At 40.3% G+C, this 19056-nt stretch overlaps 1 long non-coding RNA gene across 2 annotated transcripts in view; it reads right to left on the bottom strand.

Moving 5' to 3' along the window:
• LOC309391287 overlaps positions 1–18569 on the bottom strand; it is a 95782-nt gene extending 77213 nt beyond the window's left edge. For both annotated transcript variants that reach the window (XR_014175253.1, XR_014175254.1), the window contains exon 1: positions 18486–18569. This is a non-coding gene — a long non-coding RNA (uncharacterized lncRNA). The remainder of the gene's footprint in view (positions 1–18485) is intronic.
• Positions 18570–19056: the final 487 nt, after the last annotated feature.

The following is a 19056-nucleotide window of genomic DNA, read 5'->3' as shown; positions in this document are numbered from 1 at the left end:
TGTACTCAAAACCACTGTGCCACCACGGTATGTATGCAGTTTTAATATTTCAGCTTTCTGCACACCGTATTTGTTTTTGATAATTAATATAGTTATATCAATGGAAAAGCAGAATGCAAAAAATAAACACAAAATAGTCTGTCCTGTTTTGGAAAGAAGCTTGGTATGGCTTTCATTTTTTACTGCATGGTATCATGAATTGTAAACTATCTTCTAATGGAAATCCTTCAACAAATTTGTTGCTAGCCATGTACTTGGAGAGCATGGTATCTTCCTTGGAACTGCAAATACATGTGTATTTATCTGACCATAAAAATTTCCCATGTGAAACCTTTGGCGTTTACTTGTTAAGAATGGTTCAGATTTCAGAAGGGTCTGAAATGAGCTTTCTTTAGAAAAGGTATCCCTTTTGCTTCTTGATAAAATTTTAATACTTCCTTGACCTAGAGATTTGTAAACAGACTTATACATTGACACTCTATTTTGAGTACTTTCATTGTCCACAAAAGTTGAATTCGCCCTGCTTCTTCCGCTTAGTGAAAAGTATGAAATAGTAAGGAAGTCCACCTTAAGCAAAACACTGTTTCTTAAGCTAGTTTAGAAAGTGATTTATTATGAATACACGAAGTAATGTGAGGAAATATATATATTTTAGTATGATCTCCTTGAAAAAATAAAAAAATTATTAAACCAAAAGACTAGCTTCTCTTACAGCAAAATCTTTACCTTTTTACCTTTTATTTCGATTTTTATACCGCCCCCTCTCCCCAAAGGGACTTGGGGCGGTGTACAGTCAAATGAAATAGATAAAATAGACTACAAACATGGAAACATAAAAACATAGAAGAGGAGGCAATACAACACTGTACAGGTAAAGCAGATAAAAAACAGTATATAAACAATCCTAAAAAATACCCAATTAAAATTACCCAGTTAAAATATATCTGCCAAGAGGTATAATGAGGTTATGAATGGTCCAGGCCGGCTAAACGGAACAGGTGAGTCTTCAGTTTTCGTCGAAAGGAGAGAAAGTCGGTGGTGGTTCTGATATCGGGGGGGAGGTCATTCCAGAGGGTTGGGCCCATCACAGAGAAGGCTCTACTCCTAGGTGTCGCCCGTTGGCACTGCCTAGTGGACGGCACCCGGAGGAGCCCCTCCCTGTGAGAGCGAATCGGTCGCAGGGAAGTGTGTGGTAGGATGCGATCCCGCAAGTACCTAGGTCCTGAGCCATGGAGCGCTTTAAAGATGGTGATTAACACTTTGAAACGCACCCGAAAGACCACAGGCAGCCAGTGCAGCTCGCGCAGGAGCGGTGTTACGTGGGAGTACCTAGTACTCCCAAAAATAGCCTGCGCGGCTGCGTTCTCGACTAGCTGCAGTCTTCGAGCGCGTCCCAAGGGAAGCCCCATGTAGAGGGCATTGCAGTAGTCCAGCCGAGACGTCACCAGTGCATGAGTGACCGTGCGTAGGGCATCCCGGTCCAGTAGGGGGCGCAATTGGCGCACCAGGCGAACCTGGTGGAACGCCCCCCTTGCCACGGCTGCCACATGGTCATCCATTGACAGCCGGGCATCTAGGAGGACGCCCAAATTGCGCGCCCGTTCCACAGGGGGCAATTGCTCGCCCCCTATGGTCAGCGATGGAATCAACTGACTGAACCGGGGTGCCGGTAGCCACAGCCACTCAGTCTTGGAGGGGTTGAGCTTGAGTCTGTTGTCCCCCATCCAGACCCCGACGGCTTCCAAACACCGGGTCATCACCTCGACAGCCTCGTTGGGGTGGTCTGGGGTGGAAATGTACAGCTGCGTATCGTCAGCGTACAGATGATACTCCACCCCAAAACCACGGATGATCTCCCCCAGCGGCTTCACATATGCGTTGAACAGAAGGGGCGAGAGGACCGACCCCTGAGGCACCCCACAAGTGAGTGGCCTCAGAGTCGACCTCTGCCCCCCTGCCAACACACATTGCGTCCGGTCGGAGAGGTAGGAGCCGAACCACCGCAAAACGGTGCCTCCAACTCCCATCCCCCCCAGCCGGCGCAATAGGATACCATGGTCGATGGTATCAAAAGCCGCCGAGAGATCTAATAGGACCAGGATAGAGGAACAACCCCTATCTCTGGCCCTCCAGAGATCATCGACCAACGCGACCAAGGCCGTCTCCGTGCTGTGTCCGGGCCGGAAGCCGGACTGGCGTGGGTCTAGATATTTGGATTCCTCAAGGTGTAGTGGAAACTGCTGTGCCACCACATTCTCTACAACCTTCGCTAAAAAGGGAAGGTTGGAGACTGGACGATAATTAGCTAGCTCCATCGGGTCAAGGGAAGGCCTCTTGAGTAAGGGCCTCACCACCGCCTCTTTCAAGGTGGCAGGAAAGGACCCCTCGCTCAAAGAGGCGTTCACCAGGCCCAGTAGCCAGCCTCGTGTCACTTCCCAGGATGCCAGTACCAACCAGGAGGGACACGGGTCCATTAAACATGTGGTCGGTCGCAGCCATCCACGCAACCTATCCAAATCCTCGGGGGCAACAGACGCAAACTCCTCCCAGAGTGGTCTCACAAGACTCACTGTTGGCGGCTCCTCTGGTCCACTGAAGGGGGTCCATCCGCTCCGGATCTGAGCGATTTTGTCCTGCAGATATTCCCCAAACTCCTCTGCTCTGCCCTGTAGAGGGGCTTCCCGCGTCCTCTGTGATAAGAGAGAGCGGGTCACCCGAAACAGGGCGGCAGGACAGTTATCGGCGGACGCAATAAGAGTGGCACAATGTCTGCGTTTGGCCACTCTTAATGCCACAAGGTAAGTCCGTAAATAGGCTCTTACTTGTGTTCGGTCAGATTCGGAGCATGAAGACCTCCACCTGCCCTCTAGGCGTCTCCTATGGCGCTTCATCACCCTCAGGTCCTCGGTGAACCAAGGAGCCCGGATGGGTCGTCGCCGCAGGAGAGGCCGCAAAGGCGCAACTCGGTCCAGGGCCCCAGCGGCCGCCCTATTCCAGGCGGCCACTAGGTTCTCGGAGCGAGAGCGGGTCAGGGCTACAGGGAATGGCCCAAGCTCCGTCTGGAACCTATCTGGTTCCATCAGGCACCTGGGGCGGTACCAACTTGGACAGTTTGGTTCCGCCTCCTCGCGGTGGGGGGTAGCGCCAGGGAAGTCCAGCCAGAGACATGAGTGATCTGACCATGACAGGGGAGTAATGGTTACATCCCCTCTTCCCAGATCACTCGCCCACTGTTCAGATACAAAAACAAGGTCCAGAGTGTGGCCACCTTCGTGTGTGGGGCCCTGAATTAATTGGGTCAGGTCCATGGCTGTCATGGAAGCCATGAACTCCCGAGCTACCTCGGATGCTTCCCCCGTCGACGGATAGTTGAAATCCCCCATAACCACAAGCTTGGGGGTCTCAACTGCCGTCTCTGAGATCAGCTCGAGGAGCTCGGGCAGGGCTGCTGATGTATAGCGAGGAGCCAAGCATACAATCAGCAAGCCCCACTGCCTCCCTGGGCCCCATTTCACACCAAGGGACTCACATCCGGGTATCTGAGGTACAGTGAGCTCTCTCGGCTCTAGACATTCCCGTATCACTACCGCCACCCCACCACCCTTACCCAAGGCTCGAGGCTGATGAAATGCACGGAAACCCGGCGGGCACATTTCCACAAGAGGTAAACCACCCTCGTGGCCCAACCAGGTCTCCGTTATCCCTACAAGGTCCAGCTCCCCCTCTGAGATCAACTCATTAATGAGGGGGGCCTTGTTGGTCACGGACGTTGCATTGCAGAGCATCAGCCTCAGGCCTTGGCTCTGTAGTTCCTGACCACCTAGGTTGCGGGGGTTGGTACAAACGACCGGGTGTAACCAACAACCACGGTCTCCCAACCGACGCTGTGGTCTTCTCCTGTCCTCGCATCCCCCCCTCCCCGCGACCGATGTAATTAGGCAACCCTCTATTGGAACGTTCTTTCCCCTCCCCCCTCCACCACACTCACTTCCCTCCTGGACTCACCTGTTCGCCTGGCACTGGACCTCCTCCTGGACAGATTTCCCTCCCCTCCTACATACTAAAATGCACATCACATAGTTTTACAAAGCTTTCATCATATGAAAAAAGTCATGATATACTAAGATGCAAAATAGAATTAGCATTTATTCAAACATCATATAAACTATTAGTGAATACCTTGTAAATTTCCCAGGATTTGACTGAATTTACTTTTGTTCTTACTGTTTCCCCCAAAATAAGACCTCCCCATATAATATTGGGCTTTTGAGCGCATGCGCTAAAATAAGCCCTCCCCAAAAATATTGCAACACAGCAGCAGCCATGAGGTGACCACGCTCGCCGCCTCCTATACCTCAAAATAATAAGACTTCACTTATTAGGCCAAGCGCTTATTTCAGGGGTCAAAAGAAAATAAGACCCTTATTAAACACAGACCCTAATAAAACACTGTGTTTTATTAAATAAAATGCAGTATTACCACTTATGAACAGAAAAATAAGAGAGCAAAGATTATATATTGCTTTTTAAAAACATGTATTATTTTGTGTATCAAGAATTACCTAAAATCAGCACTGAGCAAAGGAGCAATGATAACTTAGGCAAGATGAATAAGAAAAAAACAGATGCATGTCATTTATTTTATTTATTAAACATGTTTATATCCTGCTGCAACCAAAAGACTGTTGGAGGCTTACATAGAACATAATGCATCTTACTTATAATAAGACACACTGTGATTTATTGGGCTACATAGTTAGTTCTGGGTAATGTGTACTATGCAGTTAGTATTATATTCAAGTACAACTACGTTCATGTCAAAGCCCTTACTAAGGTTCTTCTGTGTTGAAAGGATGTCACCATTGCCCTGGGAACACCCAAAGGGGCTCCTTTTATATCTTTGGTATTTTCCCATTGAAATGGTTCCTATTTATCTACTTGCATTTGCAAGCTTTCGAACTGCTAGATTTGCAGGAGCTGGGACAAATTGACAGCTCATTCCACCACACAGCTTGTGCTCTCATGTTTTTAACTACTGAGCTGTTAACCTCTCAATGGCCTTCTGACTCAGTAACTTAATCCTATGAGCCACAGTGGATACCAGTATATTCAAAGAACAATTCAGAAATAGCAATAGTTGTAATTAATGTTGGCTTTACTCATTTTTTAAATATTATTTATTGTTTTATCACAGAAAATAAAATACAAAACAGTAAAACAAAATGAAACAAAAGAAAAGCATACATTCAACCCTAACAACAAAAATAGAAGAAGAAACTGTGTACAAAAACAAAGAAGAAAAGTGATCAATTAAATTTAACATTTAACATGTAGGATCCACCCTGGCTGGATGCTAAAAGAAAAGGAAAAGCAGTAAATTCTCCTCCCCTTTTACAAATAATTATAAAATTAATATAATATTAATATTCTAATCTTCAATTTCTCCTGTTACTCTTTACTTTATTCTTCTTTAAAGGAATGCTCTTCACCAAATATTTTGAAATTCAAGACCGTCTTTTGAATCTCATCTGTATCTCCAAGACCTCATCTGACATAGAGCTCATCAAGGATTGATCTGCTCTGCATAGTCAGCGTGTGAAAATATATATCAAAATGCTGTCTAATGAATTTCACTTTAATGGCTACCACAGCCCTGACTCTTGGGATAACAAAGGACAATTCCATATGGGAATCTCTAATTTATCACAGGGTCCTGAACAATGTTAGATTGGAAGCCTTATGTAAAATGGCAACTAGGAATCCATCAAGATTCTTGATCGTTCTGAATTTCAGTTGACTCCAGCCCCAATATTACAGGTAGGTATCATTTACTGCTTGCAATTGGAACCAGAAACTCTATAACACGGGTGTCAAACTTGATCGAGATGGTCATAAATGTGAGATCTGGTTGTAAAGTTACTTTTCAGGACCAACGTAACTTTGCTAACAGTAGCTAAATAGCAGTTGTTAAATGAGGTCCACTTGTACTCATACTGACTGGTTATTAATGCCACGCCTTTCTGGGCATTGCAGTTCCAACACCTCTGCAAACTTTAGGATGGGGAAATTTTTAATAGGGCCAAACCAACTGTCTCAAGAATTAATTATCCACTAGTTAGTACTTAACACTGCTCTATTCCCAGTGACATTCTTGTGAGCTTCTATGAAAAATGAATATTAAAAGAACTACCATTAGGGAAAATATAAATCTAATTATATCATTGAACACTTGATCAGCATCTTTATTCCAAGAATAAACATGAGGCAGCTCAAAATTGGAGCTAAGAACAATCAATTCTAGTGACAGGACATCGGAATCAAATGCAAATAACCAATTTACCAAGTTGTAGTTTTTTTCTACATATGGTGCTTGGTCATCTATACTAATAGAGCTGCGACGTGATCTTTCCCCTGCCACACATTTTAATGTGTAACAATAACTGGGGGCCTGATCAATAAACTAGTCATCTATAATAGTAATTTATGGCAGGTGATTCAGAACAAGCAACTTACACGGCTTCATAACCAATTTTTTAAAGAAAGGAGCTTGGCTTCTGTGCATAGTTTTCAGATGCTAATTTCACACTTCCATTCTGAGTCTTGCTTATGTATTTTGAAAGCTTTAAATATTTACAGTTATTGTGAGTTGTTTTAATATATATGTTTAATATTCTCTTTAGCTTTTGTATCCTTGAGGATTTGTTTCTTGGTTTAGTGAGAAACCATAGTCACATTTCTAAAGTTATGGTTCCAATATTCATTGTACATACGCCTTAAAAATCAATAGAAAACTTTGCAGCTTAAAAGCAACCAAATATTGAAAACAAAACAGAAATTAGAACAAATTAACTACCCATGTCCCAAAACAAAGAACAAGGTAAAAGTGACAAAGGCTGTGGTGAAACATAAAGGGACAAAAGGAAACCATCCATTCTGTAATAAAAGAATTAGCTGATAAAACTAATGATAAAACAAGAGTAATAGAACAATTTAAAGCCATTTATGATTATCTGCAGTAATGTTGTTGTATTCCTTTGCGCATGGGTTAACAAAAAACATAGGATGAAAAGCTGCATCTCTTTTCCACCATTAAACTCCTGAACCACCATCTCCTCACACTGGAGTAGTATGTTTTTTGTGTCTTCAGATTCCAAAGCATGGAGAAGAGCCTATGCTATCAAAGTTGCACATCACACAGAAATCCAATATACACGACATGTAGGTTGTTTTGTCTCTACATATCAGCACCAGTCCACAGATAGAAGTGTGAGAACAAGATTCATGTAACAAAGCAGAGTTCCAGAATTGTTAACTGTATATACTTATAATATAATAAATAATTTCTAAAATTTTCAAAGACAATAAGCTTTTTGCCACCACTCAATTTATTCTGTCATTTAAAAAAATCAGATCAGGCAAATCAGAGGAATGTATTATTGAAGGCAGATTGATTGACATCTAAATAAACAATTAGAAAATGCCACAGAGTTCTATCATTAGAGACAAAGATGCTGGGAGTATGACACAGTCAAAAGAAAAAATATTTATATATCTTACTAAGGACTGACTTGGAATATCAGTTCCCATAGTATAAATGGTGCTTATCATTTATATATGTTTTGCTACACTTATAAAAAAGCCAAAATTTATAAAATTTATAAGCTTGACTGTTTTTAAATAAATAACTTTTTAAAATAAATTCTTTCCAGCTGGTATCTTATATGCAAAAGGAAAAATACTCTGCACTCTGCAAGTGACTACCTTAAATTTAAGAGGTGAAACATTTCTTTTTTTTTATCTAAGATTTCCAATCTTAGACAAATCATTATTTTATAAAGCTGATAGAGACAAGTCCTTCCCCGTCTGCAATTCTTGAGTATATGATTTGAGTAGACCCATAAACATAGTAAGGCTTCTTCACAAATGAAAACTGATAGTAATGTGTTTCAACAAAGGCATGAAAAGCAAATAAAATTAAAATGCTGTAGGATGGAAGTAGCTGCAGGATTCCTATATGAAACAAGAAGTTGGAATACATTACTACTGTGAGCTCTAACCTTATCTTTGCTATTTAAACCAGAGTTGAAGAACACAAGGCCCTAATTTTCAATACAGAGCTTAGAGGACTTCAACAGCTGATGCTAATTTACAATTTGTAATGTGATACAAAGAAAAATTAGCAAAATAAATAATCACATTTAATTATTATTACATTTAAATTACATTAAATCAAATTCAGGTTCTGTCCTACTTTTGCACAACACTTGGCAAACTATTCAAATGCCTAATAGTCCTCATTCAAGAAAGTTAGAAGTTTCCTATGTCTGCAATAAATTGGATTTATTAAATAGAAACACTATGTATCCAGGAACTTCCTTCTTTGGAAGCAGATTTTTAAATGAACACTGCAACTCCTGAAAGTTCTCATTATGCTTGGGCATAAAGAACATTGATGGTGATCATTGCTGATGATGATGTATTCTTTTAATTCCATCATCGACATCCATTTTGGACAGCCTGCCTATGGATAGCTGGGTAGTGTCTCCAAAGCCAAAAACAGTGAGTTTTTAAAAATATAACTTTTAATCTGTCAATGTGGCTTGTTTTCTAGGTGCCGAATAAGGGTGGATGGATATTTTTTATTAGTTTTAAGTATTTGTTTCATTGCATTTGTCTACAGTAATCCATGTATAAATATCACAATAAATATTTTAAAAAATAATTCTTGAAACTACTGTATTTTTCAGAGTATAAGATGCACCTTTTCCCCCTAAAATTGAGGGTGAAAATTTGGGTGCTTCTTTTACACCAAATGTAGCCCCACCCACCCCCACCAGAGACAAAAAAGTGAGGCAAGGAGGAAGCGATGGTCTGTGGCAATCCCTGCAGCATGGAACAGCTGATTGGGGGTATTCTGGCAGTAAGATCCACCCGCCAATCAGCTGTGCTGAATCAGGCTGCAATAAGTGCTGAAGCTGACCTGGCTGGTCAGAGTTTGCAGCAGCAATCACATTCAGAAAGCACAGTAACTGATTCAGCAGGATTCAAAATAATAATAATAAACAATACATTACCAAAAGCAGGTTTTCCAAGGTAGCAGTAAATGCAAGCAAAACACAAGCAGTTTCACTCTCAGTTCTCGTCTAAGCCAGGCTCCTTCCTGTCTCCTTCTTGCTCACACAGCAAATTTCAGAGTCCAAATAGCCCTCAATGGCTGACTTAGTTGCTATGCATATTCATTGGCTGATCTTATTACCATGTCAGCTGAATACCATAGATGCTGGTAGGCAGAGGCAGAATTTTTTTTCTTCTTATTTTCTTCCCAAAAACTAAGGTGTGTCTTATACTCCGAAGGGTCTTATACTCCGAAGAATATGGGGCTTACGTTGTAACTGTTACCAAAACCTAAGAAAAACAATGCAGAACTCCAAATGTGTTCAAAACTGAAGTTTTGGCTATTGTGTGGAATCAACATTGTCGTTGATGACTTGAGCAAGAAAGCGAAGTCTACTATGAAAACAAATGATGGTGATGATATTCAATGTTTTTAAAAGTTGCATGTGGTTAATCATGTTTAGTTCTTCTCTAATATGGGTCACTGACTATTCCTTCCAGATATACTTGCATAGTATGCTTTACATTTAACCGAAATTTATTAGCAATACAGTAAAAAAGAAGAATTTGTTGCCTGAGCTATTTGTCACTTTTATTGTCCTAACAACATGCTGCCCTGATAATACATTCTGAAGATTAGATGTCAGAATTAAGCTAAACATGTATTACATGTACTCCACTGTACTGTAGCTTAACATCTATAGAAACCCACAAGCCACAACAATGTAATTTGGTGTTTTTTTTTTTTAAAAATGCATTGCTATGAACTGTAGGTGCTTAAACATTAATACATTAAGTTCTGTCTTGAATAGGCAACATTAGCCTGTGCTTTCCCAGTGTGAGTTTCCAAACAGAATAGAAAACGTGACTTCTTTCAGATGTTGTAGGTTTCACCTTGAAGTAAACATTTTTCCCAAACATCTGGAGAATCACTACCTTTGTCCTAGAACAGTGTTTCTTAACCTCAGCAACTTTAAGATGTGTGAACTTCAGTCTGCACATCTTAAAGTTGCTGAGGTTGGAAAATGGTGTTCTAAAAAGCCACTCTGAGAAAGCACAAGGTCTATATATTGTTTGCTGTTCCAGGAGTAATGTATTGAAGATTTGAAGAAGCTGAACTGATGTCTTATTCCCAAGTGCTCAGGAGGCACATAGTGATGAGAAGCAGAACATTTTGGTTCTGCAGCTCTACTTTTAACATGCCCCCATCAAGAACATTTGGTTAACGCTACTTGTCCTTTTTTACATGGTAAAGTTAAAGCATGTCCCTCAGAGCCAATTTCTATTAGTTACTCAGCCTCTGATTTAGTTTTCATATTCTTCAAAATTTGCTTGGCATTTCTATGTAGACATTTTGTAAGCCACTCGGGGCACTGAAAAATGTGGAGGTGGGGAGGTAACATCTATAAATAAGTAAAATGGTTTTCTAATAAGGCATTCAAATTTTCTAAGCAAGAGTATTCAAGGAAAATTATTTTTCCTTCTATGTAAACCGTATTCCATATATAAAAACTGGGTCAGATTTTTACTGTAATAACCATCTTTGAAGCATTAAAAATTCAATAAAAGTTTCATTTAGTTACATCCCAGGCTCCTCCTTGACATTTCTCTCTTCTTCTAGTTCTAGTTTGCACAATCACACAAAAGAAAGAGTTCAAGGCAGTGTGAGGAATACTTATCTGCCCACTTTTGTCACTGCTTGGATAATTGGAAAGAGCAGGTGAGCCCAAGGAAATCAGTTCCTCATCAATGCTCTCAGTTTTTGTTCCTGTAAATTTTTATTTTCACCTATTGAATATGTTGAATCAATGTCACTCCATTACAATAAACACTGGGGAATCACAGACCCCATTTAATAGGGGCATCCTCTCTAGATTATATGCATGGTAAATGGGATCCTCTCTTTTATTTTATCCCCTAAAGCTCCTGATTTTTCTCCTGCTGAATTTTATTAATTAAGGCAGCTCTATTATATTAAACAGTCTTGTCCTTGATATTACAGAGGCAAAAAGTGGTAAGGGGGGAGAATGCCATGGCCTGTAGATCATCCACAGGGAAATTGTTTATACTCTTTTTTTCACCTGCAGCCTTTTTTGTCTCACTTAACAGTAGACCAGCACTCATTCATTCCATTCAATAGGGAAAATATCAAGCGGCTGAGGAAGCCAGAAATTCTTTTCCGGCTCAGATTTTAATTTCTTGCAAGATATCCTGTACTTTGCTAGCAGCGTCATTGCAAACACCTGAAGGTACATCAAAATCAGATTTGGAATCTCATTTTTTCTCATATTAAAAACATAGTAAAGTTAATATTAATGAATGCAAACTGAAAACAGTTCATCTGGAATATTTGATTTAGAGGCCAACATATTTCAATACTGTAGACCACAACTTTGAACTTTGGTACCGTTTTCCAAAGCTGTGATATTTTACATTGCTTCACAATGTGTGACTAAGTGTCACAACCTATAAAGTTATTTTTAAAGCTCACCTTAAGAATATTCTATACCAAATACAGATGATGCAGTACTGCTGGTACCACAATCAGAATCATTTACTGCATATACAGTGGCAATTGTACCGCTAAGCTGCCATTCAAAGCTCTTGTTATACAGGAAGAGAGCATCCCATCCATACATAACAGCATTTTCTGTCAATCACATTGTTTCTGCACAGATCTAGCATCAAATTTGATTATTAAATTGTGACAGGCTATAAAACATTGGTTCTGCATCAGAACAATCCGATCCAAGATGGAACTAAAATCAAAAAGAACAAAAAAGCTTCTTAAAGGCAGTTTCTCAACAATCAGAAAAAGAAATTAGGAAAACCCACCCAAGCGAATAAAAGTGTTAGCTGAAGTTATACTTCAGACCTGCAAGGTTCTGTTAATGTAGCTTTACAGTAAAGTAGAATTAGCTCATCTGGTTGTGTTTCCTACCTGCTTTGCCTAGGAAGACTGATATCAATCTTGTAGTTTATTTCTCTGATAGTTAAGAAACTGTGGGCTTCCTTGTCTGATTCTTTCCCAAACAGAACTCTCTTCCCCTTGTCCCTCAAGATCATTCTCTCATACTAGTCCAGTTATGATGGTGATGGAAAAATAATTTTACAACAAATCCTCACACTTATGACTTTTGCTTAACAACTGAGTCACCAGTACCAATTGTGGTCATTAAGCAAGAACAATCATGGCACTTTCATTACAAAGGAAAATATACTGTATTACTGTGTTAAAAATCCTATTTGCCAAATAAAAACCAAGCATAAATAAAGCCCACCATGATATAAAAAATGAAATTAGATAAAGTAAACCCAAACAATCTTTCTCTTATACTGGCTAGGGCAGGGGTCACATAATTTTAAATCTTGTGGACCACTAATATGAATTTTTTTAAAAAGATAAATAGTATTTCACTACAATATTTAAAAAATGCAAACATTTTTTCTGAGGACCACCAAAAAATTTTCGTGGACCACCTGTTGGTGACCACTGGGCTAGGGTATCTGTTGGCTTTCAGATGCTTTCAGCTCTTGAATTGGGTACAAAAAGGCTAGAAAATATCGCAAGCTGAAGGTCTCCAAATGTAGTGGTCTATACTGATCTTTGCATAACAAAAAGAAAAGGGATTACAGACCTTACAAAAAAACAAAAAAACAACCTATCAGTTTAAAGAATCAGAATAAAATGACAAAGCCCAATGCAATACAGATATTTGTTAAATGTGAATCAAAAGTTGGTAAACTATACTTTTTCTCCCCCCCCCCCCCGGCCCATCCTCTTGGTTGGCCCTAAAGCATTTATTTTGCTTTCACTCCATTAATTAATTTACTAATTAAACAACAATTAAGTTTGAAGTCACCTTGGCCAAAGTATGATTTTAATTAAAAGCAGGGGCATACAGATGGAAAGAAAAGGAACATCAACCATTATTACAGGTTAATGTTCTTTCAAGTATTGAAAATGAACAAAAGATAAAATATGAATGAGTCAATCTCTCTGGCCAGTATCCATCCTTAGCAGAATATTTACTGCTATCCTTCTGAAAAGGATATGTCATGCAATTTATAGCAGCAATTTCTCAGTTTAAGTATGTTTTGTTGTCCGTCCCCCCCACCACAACCCTTGCCTGTTTTATTCTAATGTTCAATATATTCATACTTTAAGATAGACATTTAATGGGAACTATTAAGTATCTGTAAGCAAAGAATAAGTTTCTCTATGTTTTGCTATGAACTTGAAATAACTTAACATGTGTTTCGTTAAACAAAACAGATTAATATTTTAATTTCTGATTAAGATTAAATTCTACTTTCCAGTACAGATTGGGATACAAGGGCAAAGATGGGAACCAACTTGCTAAAATTAAAAAAAAAAAAACTAGAAACTAGATTAAGTTTAAAAATCCTCATATGACTATAACTTTGATCAAAACAGTGCACAGTAGCACACCTTTTGTATAACGAAGTCTACAGAAAAAGCACTAAACCTACAAAAGCCATTGAAGAAGAAATCATGGGGCCTTGATAGATTACATGCTGATAACACTACTGTTGGAGTTTCAGTGGAAACCTGGGTTCAGTATAATTAACAAAAGGATTTGAACTGCACAAAGACAAGAGTAATTTTTTACATAGAAGTTCGAAAAAAGGAGCTAGGCTTCAAAGCTCTCCCACTAGCCACAAGTGATAGATAATGCAAGCAGAGTTTAGCTGAAAGAAGATGGAGAGAAAGCTGAGCTTATCTGATAAGTACATGTTTGTCTGCAAATGGTAAATTACCATGAAGCTCTATAAAATGCACACTTGTTTCTACTCCTTCTTAAAAATGTTTAGTTATGATCCAAGTCCCTTGTTGTGCGGGAAGTCCACAAAACCTTCAAAGAACAGTATTCTAGTAAATGAGAGTAGTACACAGGGGTATAGGAAGCATACCATAATTTATAACATCTTATGAGTAATACCTAAGGAGGTCCAAGATTGGAGGTATGTATTCCATTAAGCGAAATATGGTTGGCTTGGTTTTGGCTTACTGTATAGGTTGAATCTAGCCATGCAGTTTGTAAACTGTGGTTTATGAATTAATATAATTTATATTTTCAGCCAATTATTTCTACCTAAATAAAAGGGATGCGGTGGCTCAGTGGCTAAGACGCTGGGCTTGTCGATCAGAAAGGTCGGCAGTTCAAATCCATAGCGCTGCATAACAGAGTGAGCTCCCGTTACTTGTTCCAGCTTCTGCCAATCTAGCAGTTTGAAAGCATGTAAAACATGCAAGTAGAAAAATAGAGACCACTTTGGTGGGAAGGTAACAGCGTTCCGTGCACCTTTGGCATTTAGTCATGCCAGCCACATGACCACAGCTACGTCTTCGGACAGCCCTGGCTCTTCAGCTTTGAAACGGAGATGGGCACTGCTCCCTAGAGTAGGGAACGACTAGCACATATGTGTGAGGGGAACCTTTACCTTTACCTAAATAAACCATGACCTGGTGCAATGTCAGCCAATCATCTACTGTTGCCCCCAACCTGTAGTACCACAGTTGAATCTCAGCAACCAATTTAATAACTACTACAACTCTTCCATGTATCTAGTCTAGCAGTAACCACAACGAATGGTGATAACAAAATGGGATGCATATGTTGACACCATCATACAAATTACCCCTCATTACAGACCTCTGTTCAACATCTGATATAAGTATTGTATCTAAGTCACAGACTGGAGCAACATCATAAGATATATTTTGTCTTTAATTTTCCAGTTTTCTTCATCACAACTACAGTCTTTATCCTATACCAAGGAAAGTAGAAAAAAAGTGCTACCATATATGTATGTACTATACATAGCTATGGGAGTATCAGAAGTTGGGACTGAAGAGCAGACGTGGGGAGTGATCTCAATTTTTGGGAGTTAAATTTATATGTCATCCATCTCAGTATCAAAGTGACTCTGGGCACCTTAAAACACAATAAAAACAAGAACATAAAATATTAGAAATGTTAAAAGCATTAGAAACATAAATAAGATTTGGACGAAACTAGGAACTAGACACATGGATAATACAGAGGTGGAATTTCCTTTTTTTAGGCCACCAGCCTTCTCCAGCGTAGAACATGGCCATTGGGGATCCAAGCCATTAAAGTGTTATTTTCAAATCCAGGTATGGGATTTCATGTAACCATAGTACAATACTCACATGTTACTTTTCTGAAATTAGAAGGTAAGTATCTGGATTCCTGATTAGTAAACTCCAATACAAATAAGCAGAGAAAACATGCATCTCTAATACTATTGTCACCTCCAATGAAAAATCCAGATAAAGGCCTTTTCCCTAGTCCCACTGAAATTCTAATAGAGCATGATGCAAGCTATGACCGACAGACTAGTGGAAAGAGAAAGCAATTATTGAAGGAGCGCGTATTTCAAATTAAATGTTAAAATACCTTGAAAATTCCATTTAATTTACAAATTAAAACAATACGCTGACATGTTAAAAAAATCCAAAACAAATTTTGAATGCTTCATTCTTTTAATCAACCACAGTCTATACAAGCTTGTAGTCAATAGCAAACATGTTATTTCCATAGTGAAATATTTCTCCTCTTCCTATGGAGAAAAAAAACAACACTTTGACAAAGCTGTATTTTCCTTTCCTGGTACCCATTAGGATCCGCTTTGGCCCCTTGACCCACCGACAGACTATACAAGCATTAGCGTTCAGATTTGATATAACATTATTGTTGCAAGCTCCATTTGTCTAATTCATCAGGAAAAATTAATGTAAAGTGGAGTCATCTAGGGTCATTAGAAAATACTTATATGAACTTTCAACGATAACTTTGACTACACAAATGTTCATTATAAATAAATTGCTAAATACTTGCAGTTTTTAATTCCTTCTTGCCCCATTTTGAAATTGCAGCATGTCTGCAATTAAGAGATCATTAATATCCATAATAGAACCTTCAAAGTTATTTCTTTACCTTTAGGAATCTATACAGCTCCATTAGCTTTAATGAGAATCATGTGCACATATCAAGGAGAAAATGGGCCAATTAGAGCTAGTACAAGGTATTCAACCCATCATGAAAGTAATATTCAAGGTTATTTTGAAACATGCATAGGAATGAGTTCTATACTAGCACAGAACATGGCTGCCAAGTGATAACATAATTCAAAACTTGACTATTCCATTTGCCATTAATGCAATGGTACAGAAAGGTACCATATTTTTCGGTGTATAAAACACACCTTTCACACACACACCCAAAAAGAGAGGGTGAAAATCTGGGTGTGTCTTATACACTGAATACAGCATTTTTGGCCTCCTGAAACCCCGCCCCCTTCACAAAAATGGACATGCAGAGAGTTTGGGAGGCCTGCAAAGTGCTCCTGGGGGCTGGGGAGGGCAAAAACAAGCGAAAACAGGCTGTTTTTTGCTCATTTCCTTCCCCAGCCCCCAGGAGCACTTTGCAGGCCTCTCAAACTCTCTGCATGCCCCATTTTTCATGGTAATTATGACCGAGTCTTAATGTGTATGGAGATTCTCAGTCATCCAGGTCATGGTTGTCCCAAAGGTGTTTTTTTCAAGAGACAACTGGACTTTCTGGGGAGTTTTGGAAGATGTTTCACTTTTCACACAAGCTGAAGAAGCTTCTTGGATGAGAAGTGAAACATCTTCAAAGAAAAACCAGAAAGCCCACTTTCTTCTTGAAAAAGCACCTTTGGGATAACTGACTCTTACATTTTGGCTATTCCATCATTCCCATGGTCGCATGACTGCAATCTGAGTCTTTGACTACACAGTTGTAGTGTCCCATAATCACCATTTGTATCCTTCCTTGCCTGCCTCCCACAAGCAAAGTCAAAGGAGAAGCAAGCAAGGAAGGACACAAGTCGGTCCTGTAACTCATGCCTAGTTCCACACAGCATTTTATCCTAAGAAGATCCAGTTATGGAGTGGAATATCCCAAGGATCTCATATTTGATGGCATGTATGTGCCTGCAACACTCACCTGAACTCTATAGGATTCATACACCTGCCTGGCCACACCAGGGGTGGGTTTCTGCCAGTTCCACCTCTAAGAAAAGGTTCCACAAATCTACAGTGCCGTTTAGAACCAGTTCCAGCACCCTCACCCAGCCCATCCGCAGATCATCAAGATGAAGAGTGAGAGGAGGAATTCTGGGAGTTGAAGTCCGCAAGTCTTAAAGCATTCAAGTTTGAACACCCCTGGGGTTTTTTTTTCTAAAGGGTTAGAGGTGCAAGGGTCTTGTAACTTCACAGCTTTAAGACTTGCGTGCTTCAAATGCCAGAGTTCCTGAGCCAACATTTTGGTTGCTAAGCATGAGCGTTGTTAAGTGAGTTTCACCACATTTTACAAGTTGGCCATGCCCACCCAGTCACATGGCTGGCAAGCCACTCCCACAAAGCAGGCCACACCTACAGAAGAGGTTCTAAAACATTTTGAAACCCACTACTGGGCCACACGTGCCACCAGTGCACTTTTCCACACCTAGCAGCAATTATCTCCAGCCATTCTTGCACTGCAGGGAATACTTACACACCTTTCCCACCTGACAGTGGTCACCCCCAGCTCCACTAAAGCTGCATCTCATGGGCCACACACACCCTCCCTATCTGTCAACTACTCCTGAACCTGCCACACTCATGTAGCCTTACCTGCCTGCCACTTTGCTTGTGAGCCACTAGAGACTTAACCTGCAATGGTCGTTTAACTACAGCAATGGGGTGTACCAGGATTACAATCGCCAAGTGATGGAGCACAAATCACGTGACTGCATCACTTAGCGATAGCAATCCCAATTACTATAATTAACTAAGGACTACTTGTATACATGAACTAAGTTTTTTAAAACACCAAAGATAAACTGTTTCAAACACCCGAAATGATCTGAACTCCAAATGTCTTGGGTTGGCCATGGGAGGAGTTAATCTCTGAATTATTATTTACTCAAATATGTATTTACAATTTTAATAAAAAATATTAAAATTATATCCTGATCAACTCCCAAATATTTTGCACTCTTGGCATTGCTAAACAACTCTGACGCCTTTAAAAAGAAAAGAAAAATGTGGCATTGCAAAGAGAGAAAAAAAGCTTTGGAAAAAAATAAAATGTGGCATTCTAGAAACGGATGCCTTGAGGGGGAGGAACAAAAACGTGATAGATAAGCTTCCCAAAGCTATTGGTAATTATAACCAAATGGAGCCTCAGAGTTTACAGCCAGTCTACCTTCAAATATTATTTGCTGCGGGACAAATAAAAACTCAAAACATGAGCATTTTCTCCTCGCGGAAGTCTTCATAGGGTTGCTGCGACACAGCCAAGGATGCACCATCTCACCTGCGCTAACCATCAACCTGCGCTGGGCTCCAAAGAGTCTTTCCGCGGTGACGTACTTGGAATCGTCCCGCCCCCTGTCGTTCCGAGTCCTATTTTTCTCAACCGGTAGCTCATTGGTTACCATTTAGTGCCGCCCCTCCACTGTGATTGGATCCCTATACCGCTCGTCAAATAGCCGATTCCGATCAAGCGGCTTTGGGATCGCTTCTCTTTCTATTAACAGCCTTTGGAAAGATCGTGAGCTGAAAGAGTTCAGTTCCCGATACGGATAAGCGAGATTCCGGGTCTCTTTAGGAAGCCATGTTTCATCCCTCCCTCCCCCCCCCCCCCGAGGGAGCGGAAATGAGAATTGCACAGAAAAAAAAAGAGCCGATGAAATGATGTTACCGCCGCTTCCCCCCCCCCCCGGTCCCTTCAACAAATAAGGGTTACGCTCTCTCAAAGTCAGGTCTTATTTTAGCTTATTTTAAAGGAGCTTGGTTATATAACCCACAAATTACTCGCTTGGAGAGTGTCTGAGGACGTGTGTAGGATGGGGCGAGTGATTTGCAAGAGACTTCAGATGGGGGAG

The sequence above is a fragment of the Natrix helvetica genome (genome assembly GCF_964273705.1).
Source record: "Natrix helvetica genome assembly, chromosome: 4".
NCBI lineage: Eukaryota > Metazoa > Chordata > Lepidosauria > Squamata > Natricidae > Natrix > Natrix helvetica.
The sequence above is the reverse complement of the archived record's forward strand: the minus strand, read 5'-3'. Positions and strand labels throughout refer to the sequence as shown.